This window comes from Hylaeus anthracinus, unplaced genomic scaffold (assembly GCF_026225885.1).
Source record: "Hylaeus anthracinus isolate JK02 unplaced genomic scaffold, UHH_iyHylAnth1.0_haploid 27278, whole genome shotgun sequence".
Taxonomy (NCBI): domain Eukaryota; kingdom Metazoa; phylum Arthropoda; class Insecta; order Hymenoptera; family Colletidae; genus Hylaeus; species Hylaeus anthracinus.
Genome location: NW_026535089.1, coordinates 7,556 through 30,749, shown reverse-complemented (window position 1 = coordinate 30,749; position 23,194 = coordinate 7,556). Strand labels below are relative to the sequence as shown.

The window sequence follows — 23,194 nt, the reverse complement described above, 5'->3', positions numbered from 1 at the left end:
CGTCAAATGTTTTTCGTCGCGGATTATGACGCGGTCTGCGCGATTATGACCACCTCTCTCTCCCTACCCCTGACGCGTCTCTCTCGCGTTCTCTGCCCCGGTGCGCGCTCTTTGTCCTCTTATCCCTCGGTTCCTTCCTTTTTTTCTCCCTATCTTTAAGCGCTTTCCTCCTCGAGGCTGGATTTCCTCTCGCTCCCACCTTGCACGACGCTCCTTCTAGGACGAAGTTTGCTCTTGCCCCAGCCCGTCGGAAGCGCGTTCAACCGCGCGCCCGCGGATCTCTCTCATCCTGTTCCGTCGTGCTCTGCCGGCATCGATCGTCTTCCGAAATGACCGGCTCGTGTATGATACCTCGTGTCCGGTTGTGGTGAGTGCCCTGTAGAGTCTGGCGACAGTGTGCTCGACTGGCGATAATTGCTATCTTACACCCTGTACTAGGGTCTGATGGTGTACTCGATTGCTGATAATGTTTGTCTTCAATTTATTATAGCTAGAGGGTTCGCTACAACCTTTTCCAATCTTGCTGTGATTCTTTTTGTCTTAAGGAAGCATAGGGCTCACTCTGGCGAGACTTTTAGAGTGTACTGAAGTTGGGCTCAAAGGAATTACACTGTTAATTAACAACAAAGCCATGTTCAAGAACACCTACTTCCCATCTTGTTCTGATGGGTACTTTGTAGCCCCCTGACTATGTAGTTATCTGCTAAGGATTACATACATTTCGTACTTCATTGTTGATAGCTTTATTTATGCTTGCAAGTGCACATCTTCCAAAATGATCAGTCCTAAGTATCACTTCTTGTGTTTTCTCATGGTATGCGTTCTATTGAGTCGAAAAACAGTACACTATACTGCTTGGTGAGTCTAGTGACACTGTTTCAATTGTCCATAATGGATATCCTCAACTTTCAATAGCTATTTATCATTTCCAGTAATGATGAGGTCTACAAATGATAGTACTAAGTGACCATATCAGAAATGATGCATCTTGTTTAGTCATATATCTTACGATGCACTGTCATTCATCAAGAACAGCCACTCCCAATGCAATTCCTACTGATTATTTCGGTTTTGACAGTGTATTCAATCGTTGACAATGTTTTCTGCCTTTCTATCTACTTGTTGTGTTGCACTTTGTTCTGGCGAGTCGTTTAATAGTATAATTAATTATCAATAATGTTCATTTTGAAGTTGTAGCAGCTACCGACGATGTCCCGTGGAGATTGACCCTGAAGTGATCTTCTCAATTGACTGTTTCAAGAATGACGTGTCTTATTTATAGAGTGCACGTCTCACAGTACACCAACGAACGCTATCCATCATTTATAACCGCAATTGAATACAATTTAATGAAATTGCGTATAATTCAATAACGTACAATTAATTTTAATCTAAATACAATTCGATAAATACATGAAGTGAATAAGCAAATGAAGTCACATGCGTGCTTGCACAAATATTGTACAAAGAAATGAGTCTAGTCGAGTATAAATTTCCCAGAGAACGTCTCTTCGCGAAACAGATAAAGCCACGTAGGTGGTTGTAACGAAGTTTCATGAGGATACGGAACACCGTTGTTTGTCATTGAGGAATGCGCACGAAAGTTACGAAATGTCCCAGAATAAAATTCCACTCCGCCGTTACATTTTCGATGTCACAAGTCGGGATCGCATTATGGTGCTCTTTCTCGAGCGTGTAAACGGCTTAAGAGAGAGGTATATACCTAACAGCCGAGCGCAGCAGCTTGTTGCTACTCTCGCCGAGAAGTTTGCAACTATTTGAAGAGTAATTCGCAGAATTCAAAAGTACGCCGTGGCTGAGGGCAGAGAAGCTGATCCTAAGTGTTACACGATCAAAAAGGAAGCCTGAAACAGGAACCTTTCATCCTACGTATCAAATATCATCGTGCAAGGTGAATTCGTTCCTCGCTTGCGAAAGGAAGGAAAACTTTCACGATACTTCTCCTTTCTTCGTCGCTTTTTCGGCGAGGGTATGTGCCAATTAGCTATCTGTCCGTCAATTGCTCTTGTAAAAATGAACATTCTTGCTTTCAGTACTCTATTTACTCAACTAACTATGCTTTTAGTTTTCTCCAAAATGTGAGACATAAATGTTCATAATAATTGAGAATTGTAGCCATTTTCAATTTAAGAATTGCTTAAAAATTAAACCAAACCTAGTCTTTCCCAGAATGTACCGTGGCACTAAGAATAATTTTGTAATGAAGGATCACGAGGATCCGCGGACACTGTCAGCGACATAGTAAATTATACGACGGAGGGTAATTTCGTCCCTGTGTTCGGTATTGATCCATCGATACCCCCAGGTGTATCAGAATATGTCAAGACATTTTTTGTCAATAATTAATGCAACGTAGCGAGCAGAACACGTATGCACTTATGTAGGTACGGGTGTCCTCGCTGCCTCGGAAGCAATTCCCGTTTGTTGTCGCTCGTGGCTGTCTAGCAGACACACGACAGCTGACAATACACATTAATATGCACACTCTGGGGGGGCAATTCGCGGCACTTGTAGTAATAATAATAAGTAATAACTGACCAATGCGAGGAGACGCTACCATGAACCTTGAATACAAATTTGTTGAAATGTAATAGAAGAAGAAGATCGAAGCCAATGTTTTCTCTATTACAAACAGTACATAAAAACGGCTGTGGCAATAAAACAAAACATCTCCATAACACAAATTATAAAAATCGTACATTCTCTGGTTTTTAAAACGACGAGATTTTAGTTGTTTTATTTAATATTGACATATACCAATGATTGCACCGTGTTTATATTTGTTATTTATTATTCGAGTGAAAATTGGCTATCATTGACGACAATAAACGGCGTCGAGCATCGAAACGTTGAAAACTGGCAGAATTGATCGTAACTGTGGTCGTCTCTATTTACACCAGCGCGATCGCAATGCGCATTCAGAGTCTGTTACAGCCGCAGCGAATATTCTGAGGCCGAGTATCGAAACTATATTACTTCCAGGTATGTCTTTGAGAGCACACGCTAGGCAGCCAGACGTTAACGCTTGTTAATCGCGGCTGATCGCGCGAGTTCACATCGCGGAATTATCTTGATCCGCGTGGAAATCCGCGAACAGGTCGTCGACGAAGTTAACCCAACACGCTCAATGGGAAATCATCATCGAAGCTTAAATATAAACAAAATGATTTCCCTGCTTTCAAAATTAAACACTTATTGAGCAGAAATGATATAAATATGTAAAATGAAACAAAATATAATTTAAAATAGAATAAAATGAACAATCAACCATGTGGTAAATTCTAATAAAGGCCAGATGATGCTTGATAAATTAAGTCGTATCAATTTGAATGTTAGAAACTGTAATTCATCGGATTCGACCACTTTCCTCGGGAAGGCAGCCTGGATTAAAACTTGTTGAATGGAGATATTTTTCGTGGGTAATGGGGTTCGAGAAAGAATGACGTCGAAGTAAATTTGTCTAAGACGTTCTGCAAGATTTAGTGGGAAAAAATTGGTTACGAGACCCTGCCCGTTAATAGAGACGTCATTTCAAGCTTAAATTTTATAGACTGCGATGGAAAACCCTATTGAGAAACTTCTTCCGTCTTGAAGAGTTTCATTTATCGATCGCATTGTCGATGAGGTGAAAGGACTTCCAAGGTGGTACTAAAATGGACTGTTAAGTACTGTTGCGGTAATTTAGATATTTTCAACTTTGGTGGACTTTGTCCAGAACATAGAAATCTTTTTTGCGAAAAAGTAGTATTGTATTTATAGAAAAATTTGAGCGACTATGTAATTTCTGTTCCAACACAATAATAAAAATAAAATTGGATCTTGGAACAACTAACCGAAACACTGTCCTCGTACTCTCCCGAAAGTTAACGATTCTCCAATAAATTCTACATTTAAAAATTCTACAACAAAAGTTACTCTTGCGATCTGTTCGTCTCGAAGAACTGGCCAAAGCAAGTAAAAGGATCGCCAATTTCCCAGAGCCAGCTTTCGCAGAAAGTGTTTCTGGAAATCACAGTGGCTCGGTCTCGCCGGTGGAAAAGCTCTCGCGGATTTGGCAACACTGTGACGCGTTGGGCGTCTCGCTGACACTCGACGGTGCGAAGGACGAGGGGGCCACACGACGACGTAGCGAAAAACCGTGAGGTTTCTCTCTGGCAGCGGTGGGGGGCGGAACCGCGAGCAGGCAGGGGAAAGGTGGCGAAGGGACGCCGCGAGACTGACGGCGAGACATCTGGTGGGAGAGGTCACGTGAGAGCGCGTAGGAGGGAGTCCCGCGGTGGTGGGAGCAAGAGGGCGTGGCTAGCGGTTTCTCCTTCGCTGTCGCGCGGCGCAAGTCAATTCCCGTGACGCTGCGCGGAGGAGGGGGACCGCGAACGATGGGAGGGGTGACGCTCGTGACGCTGGCTAGCGCGAATTTTGGCACAGCTCGCGAAAATTTCTCACTCGGCTTTTCGCGGAAAACTCGGACAGCTCTCGACACGGCCAATCGGCTTGAATTATGACTGATGAAGTGCCGTTCCGGATTAATAGAGAAAACGGGCCGTCGGGCACCCCCGAAACGCTTGACGATGGATGAACGCGGATTCCCCATCTGGCAGAGTAAACAGGGCTGCGGTGAATCTTCGTTATCGCTATAAGTTCGACCAGTCTCAAGTTCAAGAAGATTTAAACGCGGTTACGCGGCTACGACTCACGCGATTAATTTAAACTCTAAATATATGCGCTCAATGTATCACTGGAATAGTGTGAAAAATTGATACTATAACAAATACTGCTTTTAAGACAAAGTATTGTCCATTTTGGTAAGAAAATGTAGCTTCCCTTTACGTAAACATTTAGATGTATTGATTCTATTCAAATCAACATGATTTTCATTTAAGACTCCAAGCCTTGGAATCTTTAAAATATAAAATACTTCGAACTTCATATTTCTCTCATGATATTGATAAAAAATTCGAAACATAAAGCATAAATTGATCAAACTCGAGTGAAACACGGTGGAAATGATACACTACGTTTTCTTACTATACTATAGAAACTCTCCCAATTTTTAAAAGATCAAGACTTTCACCATAACGTTCTCAAAAATGCTTTCAGACATTTTTCCACGAGAATTCTGAAATATTCTCTTTGTTAAACACCTCAACGTCAAGCGTCCGCGGAAAACGAGTCGTTCGGCAAGCACCGGTAAAAATCCAGCGTGTCAATCGCCAACGTTCTCGCAGCGAAGTTTCGAGCAACGTCGATCGGCGTTTCCCCCTCCACACTGTACCCCCGCCTACGGAGCAGAGACCGCGGGGAGGGTGGTGTTAATGGGCGTACTCGCGGTTAACACCCTTACACGCCGGATGGTGGGGGGTGGTGGCAGAGAGAGAGAGATCGAGGGAAGAACGTTCGGAGCGTCGTGCAGAACCTAGTGTGTGGAGGGGATAAGTGAGATAGACGAGAGAAACACGGAGAGTGCAAGAGAAACGCTGAACGTCGGAAAAGGCGTCGAGAGCAACGCGCCTCGGATTGGCGCCGGAACGCCAATCCGCGCTACGAGCGCTCATTATCGCCCGCTGGAGTTCGTGGAAGGGCGCCAGTAGACTGCTACGTCCACGCTCTTCTATCGCTCGCGTAATCGTATTTCCTTCTTCATCGAGCGTACAGCGCAGAACGGCTCGACTGGCGAGTTCCCCCACCGCGCGCGTCACTCGGGGTCGTAGGGGAAGGGAGGAGGAGCCCCTGTACCGTCTCAGTCTTCGCGTCGCTGCCCTCCAGCATTCACGCCTCCCGCGTCCGTTCGGCGGCGCAGGCACACTCCGCTCGTCTGTATACACGCACACGCGAGCGTCCGCGTACACGTAGACGCGCGTACACACGCCCTGAATCCGGACGAGGACTTTAGCACACCAACACCTCCGCGGGAGGTGTGGGGGTGAGCCCCCAGAGGAGGTGTCAATCCTAGCGCTGCTCAGTGACCATCGCGGCGCCACCCAAGTAACACCTTTCGTCCGCTCTCCAGCCCCAGCCGAGGTTCGCTGCTGAGCCAAGCCGTAGAGCCCTCTCTCTTGCCTTTTTGTCGTCTGATTTTCACGTGCGGATATACGCTTGCTGAACTGTCCTCGGCGTCGTCCGGCCGTCGGACGCCGCTCGAACCGGTGCGCTCTTGCTCGCCAGCTTCTCCCGCGTCGTCGCGTACCCCCGTCGCGCCAACGAAACCGGATTCGGCAGTGAGGTGATCAGCGTGCGCTGGGAGGAACTTCCCGCGGACCTAGTGCACGTCAGTGAACAGTGAACCGCAGGATAACTACTATCCCGTTAAGTGCTTCATCTCTAGCAGGCTCGTCCGAAAAATCCACCGGCTCGTTGAAGAGCTCGACGGCCCACAGTGTGTCTTCGTTGATTGAATTAAGTGTGCTTACGGTGCTGGTGGACCGGGTGTTTACAGAGAGTGCTGTTCCTGGGAGCCGAGAGGTTCGTCGCGTAGCAAGACCGTCGCGACGCACGATATGTCGTCTGGACGGCTCGCGACGGTGCTTGAGGCGACCGAGAGATCCCAGTGGGAGCTACGAGAACGTAGCCAGGACCGCGGAATCCGCTCCTGAGCGGGCCGGAGCGACGCTTCCCAAACATGTCCGAGAATCAACCGAACAGTTAATAGGTGGACGGGTCAGCTAGCCAGTGATAGAGACAACGGACACGAGAGACGCGATTGTAGCGGCCTGAAGTGTCGCGATTAGTGGACAGACAGTGCGTCAGTTAGGTTATAGAGTCCCTCGGTTTGAGTCACTCGAAGAGGAATCTCGCGCGACTCGGCACACTCGCCCGTCTCGATGAGATTCGAACAAGACACAGCGTGCAGGGGTACCCACTGCGCCAGCACTCCGCAACCCTCCGCGCTGCAGCAGCGATCACGGGTCGAGGAGGTGGTGGAGGAGGAGGTGGACTCCTCCGCGAAGGACATAGAAGGTCAACGGCGTAGACGAGAATTGGAGGCTAACGTGGTCGAGGGTGCGAACACGGGGCCGAGGGCCGAGGCGGGGGGGGCCTGGGATGGCGTACCCCGCGTCAGCGACGGCTCTGAATCAGCACTCGCCCTTCCCAACGTCGATCGCTGGGACACCGTCCAGCAACCCCAACGGACACATATCCGGCGGCCACCTGCCGGCTCCAGCAGCCCCACGACCGACGGACTTCAGCGTCTCCTCGTTGTTGACCGCGGCCAACACTCATCCGCCGATTTTGGGCGGTTCGTCGTCGCAAGGAAGCGCCTCACCGCCACCAGGAGGACCTGGTAGTCCAGCCGCGGCACCGGAAACGCCGCCGCCGTTGCTCAGCCAGAGGGAATTGTCGCATCCGTCCTCGGCAGTAGTCGTGGCCAGCTACTTCAGCGCTGCCACCCTGGCAGCGGCCGGATTCTACAATCCGGCGGCCCACTTGCCGGCGACCAGCTCGCCTGGTCCGACGGCGCATCATCTACAAGGAAAAGGAATCCTCAGTCGCGCGCATCATCACCCGCATCTGAACCCACACGGCATCACGCCACCAGGTGAGCGAACTGTGTTCTTATCCTAGTCACGAAGATCCTCCGAGTGTCGTGTACTCGCGGCTAGGGGTCAGTGCGTTGACGAAAGATTAGGATCGTTAGTTATCACCAGTGGACAGTTTTCACCGAAGTGTGCCCGATAAACGGTGTTGCGGTACGGGTCTTAACTTGTTACAGTATCCGTTTCTGATGAAGGATAGATGGAAATCATATGAGTGCCGTGTCTGCGTCTAAGATTCCCTAGATCGCTAGTGGCCAGTTTTCGGATGAAGTGTATCGAAGCATTGTGTTCCACCGATGAGAGGTATTAGGGCTGAAAATCCTGTTTCTGTAGAGCTTCCGTCCGTTGAAAAATCTCTTTCTGAAGGGTGGATAGGTCCGTTTCATAGGGTGTCGATGGTGAATAATTAAAATTTGCTCATGAACCTTGCAGAGCAAAGTGCCTAGACGAGAAACAGTGCTTAGAGTATCCAGAGAGACCACTGCTAGGCAATATTTATGGTTTAACAGCATCTAGTAGGGAACTGAGGTTAACGTTCATCTTGATATACAGTCACAAACTTATTCACATATTCTTCTATACTGGGACTCACAATTATTTGTCACTGAACACACTATATCGTGTCGCACGAGGCTTGTAACCTTTCACTTCCTGGAAACAAGTCCACAATTGGTGAATTAGACGATTTAGGCTTCTGTTTCGGATCAACCAGAATTCAAATTAGAGAAACTATCTCATACAGTATCTTTTCCAGACCGGAAATAGGCTGGATAGTAGAGACAACATCGCCAAGAAATGAATTACTCTTCAAAATACTGAACGTATTTGCGAATTCAGGTAAATTTCGGAATACAAAGTCTCTCCAGACAGTATACGTTATAATAAGGGGTAGAAGAGATTAGATACCCAAGTCTTCTTTCCTAGTAAAACAGGTTTTATATAGATAAGCGAGTTCAAAAACTGTCATAAAGCGCTACTTATTCGCGGCAGAGTCACAAGATCAGATAAATATCCTGTTTTGGCTACGAACGGCGTCCTCAACCAGTTGTAGCGCGTGTTACGGCCACGTAGGCTCGTGGAACTTCAATGAAACCTGTGAATCTGGACGTTAAGTGATCGTAGTGGTCATATTCACATGTAAACTCGGCTCCACGAGTGTTTGGTTTAGGATTCAGCGTACCGGCGATACGGTATCCCCGAAAGAAACAGCCAATCCTCGTTAAATCGTTGTTTTCGAAAACACCGGGGCGTTCGTTTTTGTTGAAATTGGGTAAACAAGTCTCTCGAAGTAGAAATCGAAAAACTTGACTCAACGCTGGCGGAACGGGTCACGCAAAAACGCGAGTTCGCGACTGTGATCGAAGTTGAGGTCTAGAAGGTCCGCGGAGTTGTTGCAAATGTTCAAAAACTTGCTGTTCGGATTACAACCCACCGAGACAGAGTTACCAAAGCGTAAAAAGAACTTCTGTTGCGTTGACAACATCGTTGTTTCTTGAGATATCAAGTTTCTTCTGTGCGGATTTAGTAAATTCGAGGAGCCGTTCGTGTTTTCAGAGAGTCCAAGTCTATGATTCAACGTTGAGTAACTAGTATATTAGAGAGTTTAAGTATCTTAATGAAATTGTTGGTTCTTTGGGAAACCAAGTTGAACTTCTGAGGATTTACTGAGGATTTAGTCAATATCAGATATCTTCTGTGACCTCAGTAAAATCATTGGTTCTTTGAGAAACCAAATTACAATTCTGAAGATTACCAGTCATCATCACCTCAAAAATCGTCAGAATCAAGCCACCAAGGTCCCCATTCGAGTCGTATTCCCCAGCAATTCCTCAGAATCCCCATGAATCTTCCAGAAGTCCTTGTAGAAGTCGTCAATTGCCGCGTCAGAGTCGTCTGGGAGTCTCTGTTACACCAAAAAACAGCAGTGATCGGGTGTTCGTTGCCTTAGCCAGTTCAAGCATCGTTCCGCCAGGTTCTCCGATCAGGAATTCCTCGGGCAGGCCGCGGTGAAAAAGAGCTTCGCTGGTAGAAAAATCGGCCGGTATTTAATTACTGTATCCGCGGGTCACTTTTACGAGCGACAGCGGTGAACTTGTTACGCGTTTGCGCAAACCGATATCCGCGTTCTGACGCTTATTTCGGCGGTAGCCGCCGTTTAGAAACATTTGGTTGATTCGTTTTGCGTTCACTTTCTCCGGTTTTCGCGAGCGCAGAGCACGTATCGTTACTGGAAAGCCCGGCGGGTAGCGATGACGCTCGCAGCGATCGTCCAGGGAAGATCTACGCCCGGCACGTGAGAAAACCGTTTCATCGTTTATTCATCCGCTTAGATGGCAAGATACATTCGTTTTCCGAATCGACGTTGCCGTTGGATCGGTTTGTTAACGTTTGCGGGCATGTGTTTTCACTTGGCCGCCTGTACGCCTGTCAATCTTTGCAACGACGTTGTTAGATGCCTCGCTGGCGGTGCCTGGTTGCTCTCCGCGTCGATTGAATTTTATGGGGAATCCATGGGATGATTTATCTGTTGGCTAGTTAGCGTGTGTGGGCGGTTGACGACGTTGAGGTCAGATGCTGGTTTAGGGTTCATATGATAGAGACGGTGGATCCCTGGATGAAGCCAACATCGGCAAACTGCTTACTGATGGACCGGATTTTATTGACTACTATGATTTATCTGTTGGTGTAGTTAGCGACTCGTATACTATTGATAAAGTTGAGCAAGTTTTAGACCGCACAACTGTTGTGAAACGTCGCTGGCTTCTGTTTTGTAGGTAGATGCACTTCTCAGAGTTTTAGGATCTTGGTTCGAGATGCATTAAAAGTCATCCAATTTTTTAAGGCACTGCTAGATCACATTTTATGGGGAGTAACGATTCATATATCGATTAATTAGTGAGCTGTTGATGTTGTAATCTTGAATCTTGTAAATGTATCATCAGCCAAGTGTCCTCTTACCTATAACAAATTAAAAATTGTTGATTGAGAGTCCAGAAGCGTATTACAGGGTGATATAAGGGCTGTCAATTTTACTCTACACTGAATTAAACATGTCCTCAATTTTTAATAGGCACATAAACTAAAATTAACGTAGAATTCCGGTGATTGTTCTATTTCTGGCTACTTATAGTCTTCCATTTTGATTTCCCCACATATCAAAGCAGCAGGACCTCGTACTTTTCAATATTCAAACTTGGTGTAACGTTTTTCCTCGTTGTAAGTTGGAAAATGGCGGACATTCGAAGGTTCCAGTCCGCAGTTATCACCGATAACATTCTTAATATATCCCTTAACAATCACGTTACCTTCATACGCGTCAGAATTAATGAGATTCTTCTCAAAATGTCATCTCGAAGCCATTGGGAATCGATGCAGACTCGAAATCGTTAACGGGGAAATTAAACTCAATTTCAAAAGCAAAATCGTAAAAACCTCGATTGCTAGCCAGCGTTTCTGTGCGCGTTTCACTCGTACGATCAAAATTGTAAGAAAACCCGTTGATCGCGCGATAACGAACTCGAATCCCCGACGCGCTAAATAATGATTAAAATTGAAAGAGGAATCGTTAATTTCGCCACGAGAGGCCCCTCGGTTCTTCGAACCAATTACCAGTGAAACTGAATATAAAGGAAGGTCCATTAATGCCCCCATCGCGAGCGCCGGCTGATAATTCCTTTAACATCCAAACGGGAGCTATTTTGCATAGTTCACGTTTTACGTTAATTCGTTAATCCCGCAGTTCTTCGCGCCAAGTAGCAATTAAAATAGAATTAAACCTGTAAACTCGCGATCTGGCGAAATCGAATGAAGGTCGAGGGAAAATTCATCAATTCTGCCATCGCGTGTGCTCTCCCGGTGGCAACCAATTAAAATAAAATTAAAGTAAAAGCTCTCTTTACCGCGCACGAATCGACGGGGTAACTAAATTAAAATTGTAGGAAATTTCATTAATTCGCCGCGATCTGCGAGCTAATTCTTCTCTCCATTAGCCGTTGATTGACATATAAAGTATAAAGAGACGCGATCCAAAATTCCTTTATAAATTCGTGCTGAGCAGACAGAAAGATGTTTTATCGGCTGTTAATTTAAAAAAAATAAAAGTATAAAAATTGGAGTGCTCGGTATCCGTTCACGCGAACTTCAGAAAAATTTGAGAAAAATACGAGGCTCTGAATTTTCCGATTAACATTTTTCTGAAGTTATGAATCACCTACATTTAATCATCTTTGTCCAAACATTTTTACTATCCCAATTAAAATAAAATGTCAGGCCTTTCCTCGTCAATAAATATGTTCAGAATTTTTCCAAAAATTCCAAGTGATTCAAAGACGCCATCGAGATTGCTTAAAGCACCAAAATCCTCGCGAACACGTACCCTGCTCGTTATCTTGGCGCGGTGCCATTGTCCACCGGAAGCGCGGTGATTTTTCGCGGGAACAGGCGTCTGTCTGTTTGTCTGTCTTGCACGGCACACCCGACGGGAAAAATCTGGCAAAAGCGTGGCTTTTGTTCGCGCGCACGCGAGCGCGTTCACCGATGCGTCGCGCAACCCCCGATTGCCCTGAACGGACATTGTTAATCTGGCTGTCGATAAACCGCCGCTAATTAGATCCGTTTAATTACCTCATTTGTCGACTCTTAGCGCTATAGGTTGTCGCCGAATCGTCAAATTAATCGTTTCCCAGCGATAGTTTGCGCTATGATTCGAAGAACCGTCAGTGGCGACGAGCTGCGTCTGGTAGAACGAAGACTGATGAGGATTGATTACCTAGTGAAGCGGTCAGTTGAAAATCAGATTAAAAATGAAGATATTTTTGTGACACACTTGGAGGTTTTGACCTGGAGACGTGAAGTTTGAAGGAAATTTAATTAAGAAAATTGTTGATGGAGGGTTAAGTAGCTATCGAAGCCTAAAGGAGTATCATATCGTGACAATTCCACTGCGTTCAGCTCGATATTTACATTTCCTTTCTTTTTATCGATCGAAGTTAATCGTAACGAAACGAAAAGTGCGAAGAATCCGTAGTGAATTTCTTTGGCGAAGAGTTCGCCATGTTTTTACGAACGAAGTTGCGAGCGACTGGGCTGAAGTTGCGAACAATTCTGCACAGAAACTTTTCGACGAGTTGCCGAGTTCCTGATGAGAGCCGTGATAAATTTCATGTAACGAGGTGAAACGAAAAAGGTCGTTAGTGCGAGGATTAATTAGCAGCCGGAATCGCCTTCTAGCCTTCGTTTAAAAATAAACAGACGGACTGCCGGGGCGGACAATCCCTTCGACTAGCTTAGAACCTAAGAACCTGATGGTTATTCCAAAACTGTTAAATATTGATGGAAGAATCTTCGTGTAGTGCTTTAGCCGTCTCAGTAGTGGTTCTGAACAATGTTGGAAGTTATTGCAGTAAGCATAATATTGACAGAACAGTATGGGAGGCTCTAGACTTCAGAATTATAGGTCACAACATCAACAGAGCCTCCTAGCTGATAAATAAAGTCTTCTTTAACCTTTCCAATCTCTGGAATCATTATCAGAAATTGCTGAGAGACCATAGACCTCAGCAGTCCCTTTTTCCCTTCTTAGTCGGAACTTTTTCAAAGTTCAACTTCAACATTCGAAGAATCGACGCGAATATCACACGCTGAAGCACCGTTTTCTAACTTCGGTGATCGATATCCGTTACTTAGGGGTCGGTTGAGCAAAAGGCAGTGTCCCATTGGGCAATGGCTACAATAACGCAGGAAAGACGATAAGATCGTGAACGTAGTTATAGCGCTGCTCGTAGGAAAAATCCTGGCCGCGCGTCGGCGATACATCACAGCTCTGGTGGCGATAACGCAATCGATCTGGCATATCTCTCGCGCTAAACGAGCAACGCCATATCGTTTCCACGACGCGTGGTCATTGTTCCATCGGCGAACGGACGCGGCTTGTCTAGGGAAACGCTGGGAACTGTCCAGGAAAAGTGTGACCCAGGTGCGACTGGATTACGACGCGGTGTGACATCTGGTGGTCGATGGGGAGGATTGAGTCTTTGAGGATGGCTAGCCACTTGAGTCCATTTTGGTGTCGTTTGAGATCAGGTGAACGAGGATAGGGAATTCAGCAGTCTGTGGATGTTGAGGGACTTCGTTTCTTAGGCAGTGTTGCGATAGATGTCTGAAGAGCTTCGGAAAGTGACACTTGTGTACTTGGAATGGTGGATGAGGATAGTCAGTTTTTCTGTCACGATAAAGATTGTGGTTCCTAGAAAGTGTTTTCAACACAGTTTTGAAGACTCTTAGATGCGAAGAATTGTGTTCTAGTGTGTACGTGTCACTGGATATTGATGCCAAGAGCCTTTGTTCCTCTGCTTTTTAACAGACACTGGATGACACTTGGAAAGTAGAACCTCTTAGTGGAAAATATTGTTATCGAACACCGTTGCTACTTAAGGATTGATCGTTCCAAAATGGATTTGTTTTTCGGAATAAAATTGGAAAGTGACTCGAGCTTGTAGATCAGACGCATCCTTTTATACTCTAATCGGACATCTCCCATGTTGGAAGGTACTCCATATTTTAGCAAAGATTTGTCGACGCTTAAACAATGCAGAGCGTAATTCTTGCAGCCTAGAATCTCGACGATGTTGCTCTCGAACAGTAAAGACTTAGATTCTAAGTCTTAGAATAATCACATAATTGGGAAAAATACTGCGTGGACGCTTGATCGAACACTGTATTACACAGCCAGACCTCGGATCTCGCTAGAAGCATCGAATGTTCTAAAATGGCGGACGATTTAGCTATAGAGAAGTATAATTTTAAGACCAAATAAAGTATTAGAAACATTCCAAGACTGTTCATCACTGGCAAAGCGTTACACACTTGACGTAGGTCATTTGAGAGTCAGATATTTTGAAAATTTCAATGATATATAGGAAAAATTGTTAAGTTTTTCTAGTTATTTTTCAGAAATCACAGGTCTATGGGCATTCCAAGGTGTTCCAAAATTGTACAAAGTGAAATGTAACGATTAGATCATTTTTGCTGACACTTAGAAGTTCCACAAGTATCTCTTCATCGTCAGAAATTTGCAAATACTCCGTCATCGTCCTGTCAAGCTCGATTTCTTGCTCGTTTTCGAGCGGACGCGCGGCTATCCTCCGAGATCAGCGAGGAACATCGCCGCGTCAGGCTGGCAGCGTGAAAAAGCGAATCGGACTGCGATGAAACGGATTTTCAGCCGGCTCTTATCTGACATCTCATTATTACACGCGTCCACCTCATCCGCTGCAACTAGCTATTCCCTTCGTTAGCTTCAATGATGAATTAATTCACCGCGCCCGTTGACACGAGTTGTCTCTCAACGCGTCTCGACGAGCCATTCCAAGGTGCAGCTGGACTCTTCGAGCCCGCTTCCACGGTGACTTTCTTCTATTCCTTCCAGAACAACTTCTTGCGATCCAGGCATCGTTAACTCGCTATAATTCAAGCTACAGTTGCATTAAATAAAGCGAACGATTTTAATCCTCGTTGAACTAACCAAGATTATTAATAATAATTTTTGTAATTCTCTCGCGCCATCGATGTATAATTTGGAATTAATTAAAGTAGTATTATAACGAAACCAATAAAAAATAAATAAACAATTTTTATTCGTGAATTTCGGGCTTCCAACAGAGGGGGTGAGAATAATAGTACCGCAATTATAAAATAAAAAATCGAGTTACACATCTCGACAAAGTGGGAGGGTCATGGTAAGCTCCACTTTTCACTTTTTCCGTACTTACACTACGATTCTCGGTGCCACGATTGAGGCGTGACGATTCAAAGAAGACCTCGCCTGAGTCGAATGGCGAAACGACGAAGATCTTGTAGCGTTCTCGCTGGAGGCTACTCGGCTCGACAAAAGCGCGTAATCGGAACGCGCCAATAAAGTTTCCGCGGTTTCGGACGAGCCTTTGTGCCCGTTTGCCTTCGCTGAAGCCTCTTGCGACTCTTTGTCGAGTATTCTTTGCACGTCGCGGGATACTCGGGGACGGGAACGTTACCAGCGAATGCAAACTTGCTGCAATTTTCTGAAGAACGGGGATTCCTACGTATAAATAAAGATTCAGTGTTCACGCCTGTCGGGATCGCGAGCCTACGCCGTTTGATAGATCTCTAGCGCGTTCTCCAAGAGAAGTGGATATTTGGGACACCTGACCTTCGAATAACCTCTATGCATCCACTTACAGAAGAGGTTAGATTAAAGAAAAATAAACAAAGCTGACCTTCACGTCTCCTCTAGATTTCAAATCAAGGGAGTAGGTTCAAGAAAAATAAACAAAGTTAGAAAGAACTGTTGCCGCCATTTTCGATTCCTCTCGAAGTCACACGTTTTCAAAGAGATTCTATAAATTTCTTTAATATTAGGTTGTCTCAAAAGTTTCTTCCGTGACTTGCACTCAATTATTTTGTATGGCAATGTTTATACAAATAGACAACCTAATTTCTTAGATGTTAACGTTGTAACAGTAATGAAGCAAAATGAATTGTATGCAATTGTACAATGTAACATTAAACATAAAATATCGTGTATGTATTACTTATTAATGAAATGGAAGAAACTTTTGGAACAACCTAATATAAAGCCAGAAAAGTTCTTCATAGAAACAGACTCTTGAGGAAAGCAGTTTACAGTAGCGATTTTCCATCGATACGTCAGGGAGAACGAGCGATTCGTTACTGTTTTGTCGCCTTTCACAGTCATTTTTCGAGTGCCTTCATTTTCTAGTCGGGCTGTCAGCCAACTGACCGCAGCTTCGCGACGATTAATCTTGCCAAGGGCATGACACAACGTTCGCCGTGTGTATTCGAAATTCGCAGCGTGTCGCCAACCGCGTAACCCTTGGTCCCGGAGAAAACGAAGCAGGGTATTCTCATACGCCAAACGAAAGTTTGAGAAAAAACACGTCGAAAGTACCCAGAGAATTTTTTACGTTGGAGTCGTACTTCTCGAGAAAATCGAGTTCGAAAACGCGCGGGGCGCACGAAGGGTAAAAACAACGTAATCCTACAAGAGAAAATGAATTAAAATCGAGGGATACAATTTTTTCGTACGAGGCACCGTTTTTCTGTAAAATCGACTCCAAGTCCGTTTAGGGCACGGCAATTTTGAAATTCGATTATACAGGAAACGACGTATCCAAAAATTTTACTCAACATTTTCGTTTTATTTTGGTTCGTAGAATCGCTTTCCATCTGTATTTTTAATGCAAAGTAAAATAACAAAAATCACCGAGCCAACAAGTGGTTCGTAAATTGAAACTGATTCAGACGATAAATGGTCGTCACACCTCTGAAAATTTCAGTCATTAAGAAAACGAAATTCTTTCATTCTTAAAAATAATCAATTTTTTATAGCAATTATTCTGATTAATTTATTTATTAAATTTGTCGATATACGTTTGCGAATACGCGTATATTTTCAACGAAATCCATTTCCAAAAAAATGTATAGATATACGATTATTATTTTTCAAAGTTACGTAACGAACGAGTTTCAAGTACCGTATAAATAAATATGTTAAAAATTTCCTATTCAATCCTTGCACGAAAAACTCAGAGACTTGACAAGCTCTATGAATTTTCATTCGTATGTTTAAACAATTGGGATGTGGATTAGCATCGATACACTCCGTCACTGATTACTTGGCGAACGTTTAAATTGGAATTAGTTTATTTTGTAGATAAAATAAATACAATAATTGGTAACATTACTAGCGGTGGAACGATATTCGTAAAGAACGCAAATGTGAGTTAGCGATTTTTGGGCTGAAAACAATTGTCATTTATTTACGCTTATTTATGGAATATTATCGTCCAATAATATTCATTTATCCAATACTCTTTACTTCGCTCGGTAAAAATAGTAATTTATTTTAATATTATTTTAATACATGCGCACACGAATACATATTGTTATTCAAAAATTTGCTATTCCAGTAATTGAACACAAAAACGATTCACTGAAATTATTCATTTATTTTTTTTTTTTAAACGGATGTAACCTATTAGTACACAAAACGTGTGAAATTGTTATAGATGTTTGCTATTTATTATGAAAATGAGGTGGTTAGTTTTCTTCCACAATAATATTAGAACAGACCACAGATAACAATATTAATACTAGATATACTATCACAATTTATTCAGCATTCGAATAATATTTAAGAGCGAGCAAAAGGGTCGGAAAGTTTGATAGAGGAAATAAAAACGATCAGCATTGTCGATGAAAACGCGAAGGAATCGAAGCGAAACGGCTGCGGATACAGAGAAATACGAGACAGATGAACGATATCGATTTAATGATCGGCTCGCGCAGACTTTGTTTGATAACAATCATGAAGTCATTAACGTGGCAACAGGTTCTCGCATTTTTTTCCCAAGCCACGCACCCGGCAATTGATCGAAATAGAAAGAAAATACCAGAAGCCGTGTCCGTGCCGTTACCTATTAACTACATCATTAGTCATAAATAATATAATCGTGATTTGCATCATTACGAATGATTATTTCACGGGTAAAAATGCTAAGCGGCTGGATACGTGGGAACGAAACTTACTGAACAAACAATTAACTCCTTGAATCTAAAGGAAAACGTTTGATGGTTCAGTGAGAATTAAAATAAAATTTTCTGAAAGAAGTAATTTGAAGTAGGCTTAAATTGAAATTAAAGATGTTACAGGATTTATTAGAATTTTTATTAAATTCATTGTGTGCGACCAAAAGAATTGTTTTACGGAAAGAGATTTTAATTTCACAAATAAAGGAATCGCTAATGTATTCAAGTAATTTCCTCTCAAGAATTAAGAAGAAGTTTTTGTAATATTGTAAAAACCGAATAGGTCCGAGCAAAAATTCTGTGGGAAAATTCTTAAGGCAAAGTTAAGAACGGCTGGTAAATTGCGATTTTGTTAATTGAAATAATAATTTAAATACGACAGCTGCGGGACTAAAAAGCGAACGTTGCCGACCCGGAATTCGGGAAAGTTGATCTCGCATCATCCAGCCTTATCTTAATTGATGGTGGTTATTGATCCTCAATTTAGCCGAGGGACTTGAAAGGGAAGCCGCCGAATTTACGAGGATTTTACGCAGATACGGTTGGTGCATTTGTATGCTGGAATAATAAATAAAATTTGCTCCGCGGACAAACATTATCGTGACCCAGAACCAAAAATAACACAGACGTTTCCATTAATTGCTCTATTGACCAGACCAATTAACGATTGCGTGATATTTAGTCGAATTTTGTTCAAGATTTAATTAAAGTTTGCTTCGATAGCATTCAACAAATATTGCAATAGTAACTAATTCAGTGTAGACATTCGCAGCACAAATAACACACAGGAAAAAGAACATTTCAATAGAATAAAATACAATTTACCACAGAAACAGTGGCTCGTTAGATAAATAAACTCACCTCGATCGAAGATGCCAGTTCCAGTCGAAGCCTCACGAATTATATCGCAATCGATTCTGCCAAAATACGGATTCGGTCTTCAAAGTACGAGAATCGACGAGATCAATGGATATCGGAAGGAAGACAGGCGTTTAAAGTTCGCGATAGAAGATCCACTGACAGTTTGCAAGCTCGGTGGTAAATTCTCGTTACTTCTACCGTTCAATCCTAACCTCACCACGCTTGGCGAAGTTCGAAACTTTGTCTGCTATATAGCCTGTCCTTGTCTTCGCGCTTCTTTCTCTCGATGGTTGCGTTGGAAAGCACGAGTTGGCTGCACTATTCTTGATACAAACAAACACACCACCTTAAGAATAGAACTGACGCGTTCTGAGGGTCAACAGAGCAATCTGTACTGTCCAATTGTTAGCGTGGAGTTGATCGATTCGATTCTACGACGATATCGACGCCATTAAGGGGTTAGCTCGATCTGTAACGCACGCCTTGGAAAAATTGAAGCTTCGATCCTGAGATGTTTCGAGTCAATGACAGCACGTAGCTTCTGAGTCTTGTCGATTGTCTTGACACCTAATTCAACACAAAACACACCGAACACTGTGAAACGCGTATAATATCGACCGAGAATTATCGAATTAATTCATTCGACGCAAGGAACACGCACGAGCGTCACGGTTGACGACTGACTGACGTGTGGCGCTCGAGCAGTGACGCGAGAATTATCGATACGCGGAACGATCTGTTTTCGAGATTTCGATCGCAGTCTGGATCGGTGCGCGCACAACAATAACCGCGCGTCTTGAAGGTTAAGACGAAACAATTTGCATTTTCCTGTGGTTAAATGTTTACTATGTGATTAATATTACAGTGGGTGTAGAATGTATTCGTGCACCGATCAATTTCGCAAAAATACTTTTGTGTGAAGTTGTAGTTTATTAACTCCTTTCTTTTATAATCAATAATATTTTACACATTCTTGGAAGTCCCCAAGATAGATGTGGTCCGAACAACATTTACTAGTTAATATAATTTGTGAAATTAACAAAAGAATGCGAGAAGTGGGTAAACGTATAGAAGCAATAAGTATTTGTACGATTCTTACCATTCGATTCGAACCATTTACAGTAGAGTTCGTAACGTAAACACATTAGTTTATTGCTCCGTACGAATTAGTAAACATCAAATTTTCAGTAAAGTACTTTTAAAAATGGCTCCGTACGAATTAGTAAACATCAAATTTTCAGTAAAGTACTTTTAAAAATGGCTCTAATACAAGAATTGAAGAAGATTCCACTTCGAATAACTAATAATTTAGTTAATTTAACGCTTAGAAGAGTTGCAATAATGATAAAATCAAAAGGAAATCCCACGAAGGAAGTATTATATATTAGGTGGACTGGAAAGTAATGTCGTTTTTTTTTTACATTAAATTCGAACAAATTTTTTATAAATTTCTATTTTTAATTATTAATTGTATAATCGCTACTGTTATCAATAGCCTTTTGTCATCTACTGTGCAAATTGCCAATGCCAGATCGATAAAAATCAATGAGCTGATGAACGATAAACAAGTATTTAAAATTGCAAAAACGACATTATTTTCCGGTTCACCTAATACGTATAAATTAATGTAAATTTCTTTTGTTTTTAATCAAGTTTTAAAAATTAAACAGTTGTGCGAATACTTATTGCTTCAATATTTCTATCGATTAATAGTATTTTTCTTATTAATTTCGCAACTTACATAAATAGCTACTTTTTTGTAATCTATCTATTCTAGAAATTTCCGAGAAATATGTAGAATGTCATTGTTTATAAAAAATAAGTTAATAAATTACAATTTTACATAGTCTTTTTGGAAATTGATCGGTGTACGAATACTTTCTACACCCACTGTGTGTATTTGGCGAATTACGAGTGCGACGATCGACTAACTAACCTTCGTTGGATCGTTGAACTGTAATTATAGTTGCAATTAATAATAATTCGATTCTTGGCTGTTCGTTGTGACATGTGTGTCAAGTGATGATTAATTTACAGGTTAGTTGAAAATAATAATTATTAGTTCACGGTTGTTGCAGTAGTATGTATTATTCTGAATTTTCTGAATTACTGAACTATAGTGTTCGCAATTTTAAAATAGGAATAATTGAATCGTTCACCGCTCTGTAATAATTTTCAGCGATGACTTTATTTCACTCTATTGTTATCCAATTTCACTGTTTGAGCCGTGTGTTTATAACAACGTGAAAATTGATACGTTGCCGTTATTTTTGTTGTGCCAATTTTAATTCATACGCAATTAAACGCCAATAATATTTTAATTAAGGAGCTCGCCCACTGCGATCGAATATTATCAATTACCGTTCGATTTTCAGCGGGAATTTTTAAAGAGCACAATTTGACTAATAAATTTTTCGCCACTTCGCACAATCAACAATGGAAATTTATCTACGTATAAGTAACTCGCAGTTTTTTGTTTTTCAATTTCATTTGAGTTCATCGTCAGTTTATTATGTATGATTTTATTTGATAATGGCAATGATGGTATTATTGCTACAATGGGATGCAGGATTATAGTTAAACTATTTTTCTGTATAAGTATAAACTAAAATAACGCTGTTAGTCACACACACACAGTTTGACACTTTGACTATCGCAGATCTGTTCGCTTCGCTCTCCCATTTAAAACTAAAACTCTAGCATTCGTTCAGGTATATCTTCCTAACCTAACACTTTTATCATTTAGTCGCTCCCTTAACCTAAACATTCGCTCGATTCCATGCGTTTATTTTTCAGTCACACTTCAAACTTTCGCACAGTCCAAAAACTCTTCTTTCACGACTCAGGTTGTTGTCATCCATGCATTCGTCACCAAAATCATACTCTACAATTATTAATCTTGTTTTGTGTTAGCAGTGAATATGAAAATTAAATTAGTTGAAATTTATTTATTTTACACTCAGGGTGGGGTGTTTAATCACGTTCTCCAGTTTGTCGCAAACAAAAAATGTAGAATAATATGACACAATGTTAACGTTTCAATCATTATAGAATTAATAACATATGATAGTTCCAATTGTCGCGTCCTTTTCAAAATAGCTGTCAAAGATTACTCAACTGTATAGATGAAGTCATCCGGTAAAAATGAGTGATTATTAGTTAGGTTAGCCGAAGAATGAATGAAGTAGGGATTTATCAGAGAAGACAGTTAAGTAACGATTGTTTGAAATATTCGTTTCAGGTTTAGGCCTGGGACCACATACCCCCGAAGAAGCGGCCGTTTTAGCGGCAGCAGCGGCAGCATTGCACCACCATCATCAGGGTGGTCCTGGTGGACCAGCTATGAGGCCACTCAGGCCTCACCTACCCCCGGGGATGCTTCACGCGTCGCCACATCCCCTGGCACCTCATCACCCGCTCGCGGGGCCTCATCCTGCCCTCATGCCACCTCCAGAAGATGACGGTGTGGTGGACGATCCCAAGGTCACCCTCGAGGGCAAGGAGCTCTGGGAGAAATTCCACAAGCTTGGCACGGAGATGGTGATCACGAAAAGCGGCCGGTAAGTGTCAACAATCTTCGTTAAACCATAATCATTCGATGAGGTTTACTTACTCATCGACTCTGTCAGCGGACCAAGTCATATTCATTATGTTCTTCAGCTTGAACATGAGCAATTGTCACCTAGACCAGCTGTGCTTGTTTACCTTTGTTGGTACATCCTTTGAGTGTCCAGGTCGTATTCACCAGGTTCTCGAGTTCGGAAATGCAGAATCGTCACTTGGACACTCTATAGTAGCTTTTTTTAAGTCGTAGAAGCTAGACGTAGCGCTCCTTCGTCGAAACGTTTACCTAGATTCGAATACCTCCGCTTATAGTTCAATCCCTATTACTGCAACGTTCAGCTTACATCCCTTCTTCTTAGAAATCCCAAAACCTCACTTGAACCAACCCCGGTAGCTCTTTCCTGCGTCGTGCGAAGCTCCGATCTCGTCGAAACGTTGATCTCGCGAGGTTGATTCGCTGATCGCTCGAATATCTCGAGCTGATCAAGCGAAACGGAAGTGGGAATTGCCGCTGCGGTCTCCGCTGTGCGCGGACAGGCTAAACGACGGACTCTGCGGTTCCCCTAGTTAAGCGCGCGGAGCACACTCGAACATGACGTTTGGTAATGCGTCGCGATTTCGGTGGATTAATC

The 23,194-nt window shown here is 42.9% G+C and overlaps 1 pseudogene; it reads left to right on the top strand.

The window, feature by feature from the left end:
• Nucleotides 1-5,605: 5,605 nt before the first annotated feature.
• Nucleotides 5,606-22,562, top strand: LOC128893225 (optomotor-blind protein-like; annotated as a pseudogene).
• Nucleotides 22,563-23,194: the final 632 nt, after the last annotated feature.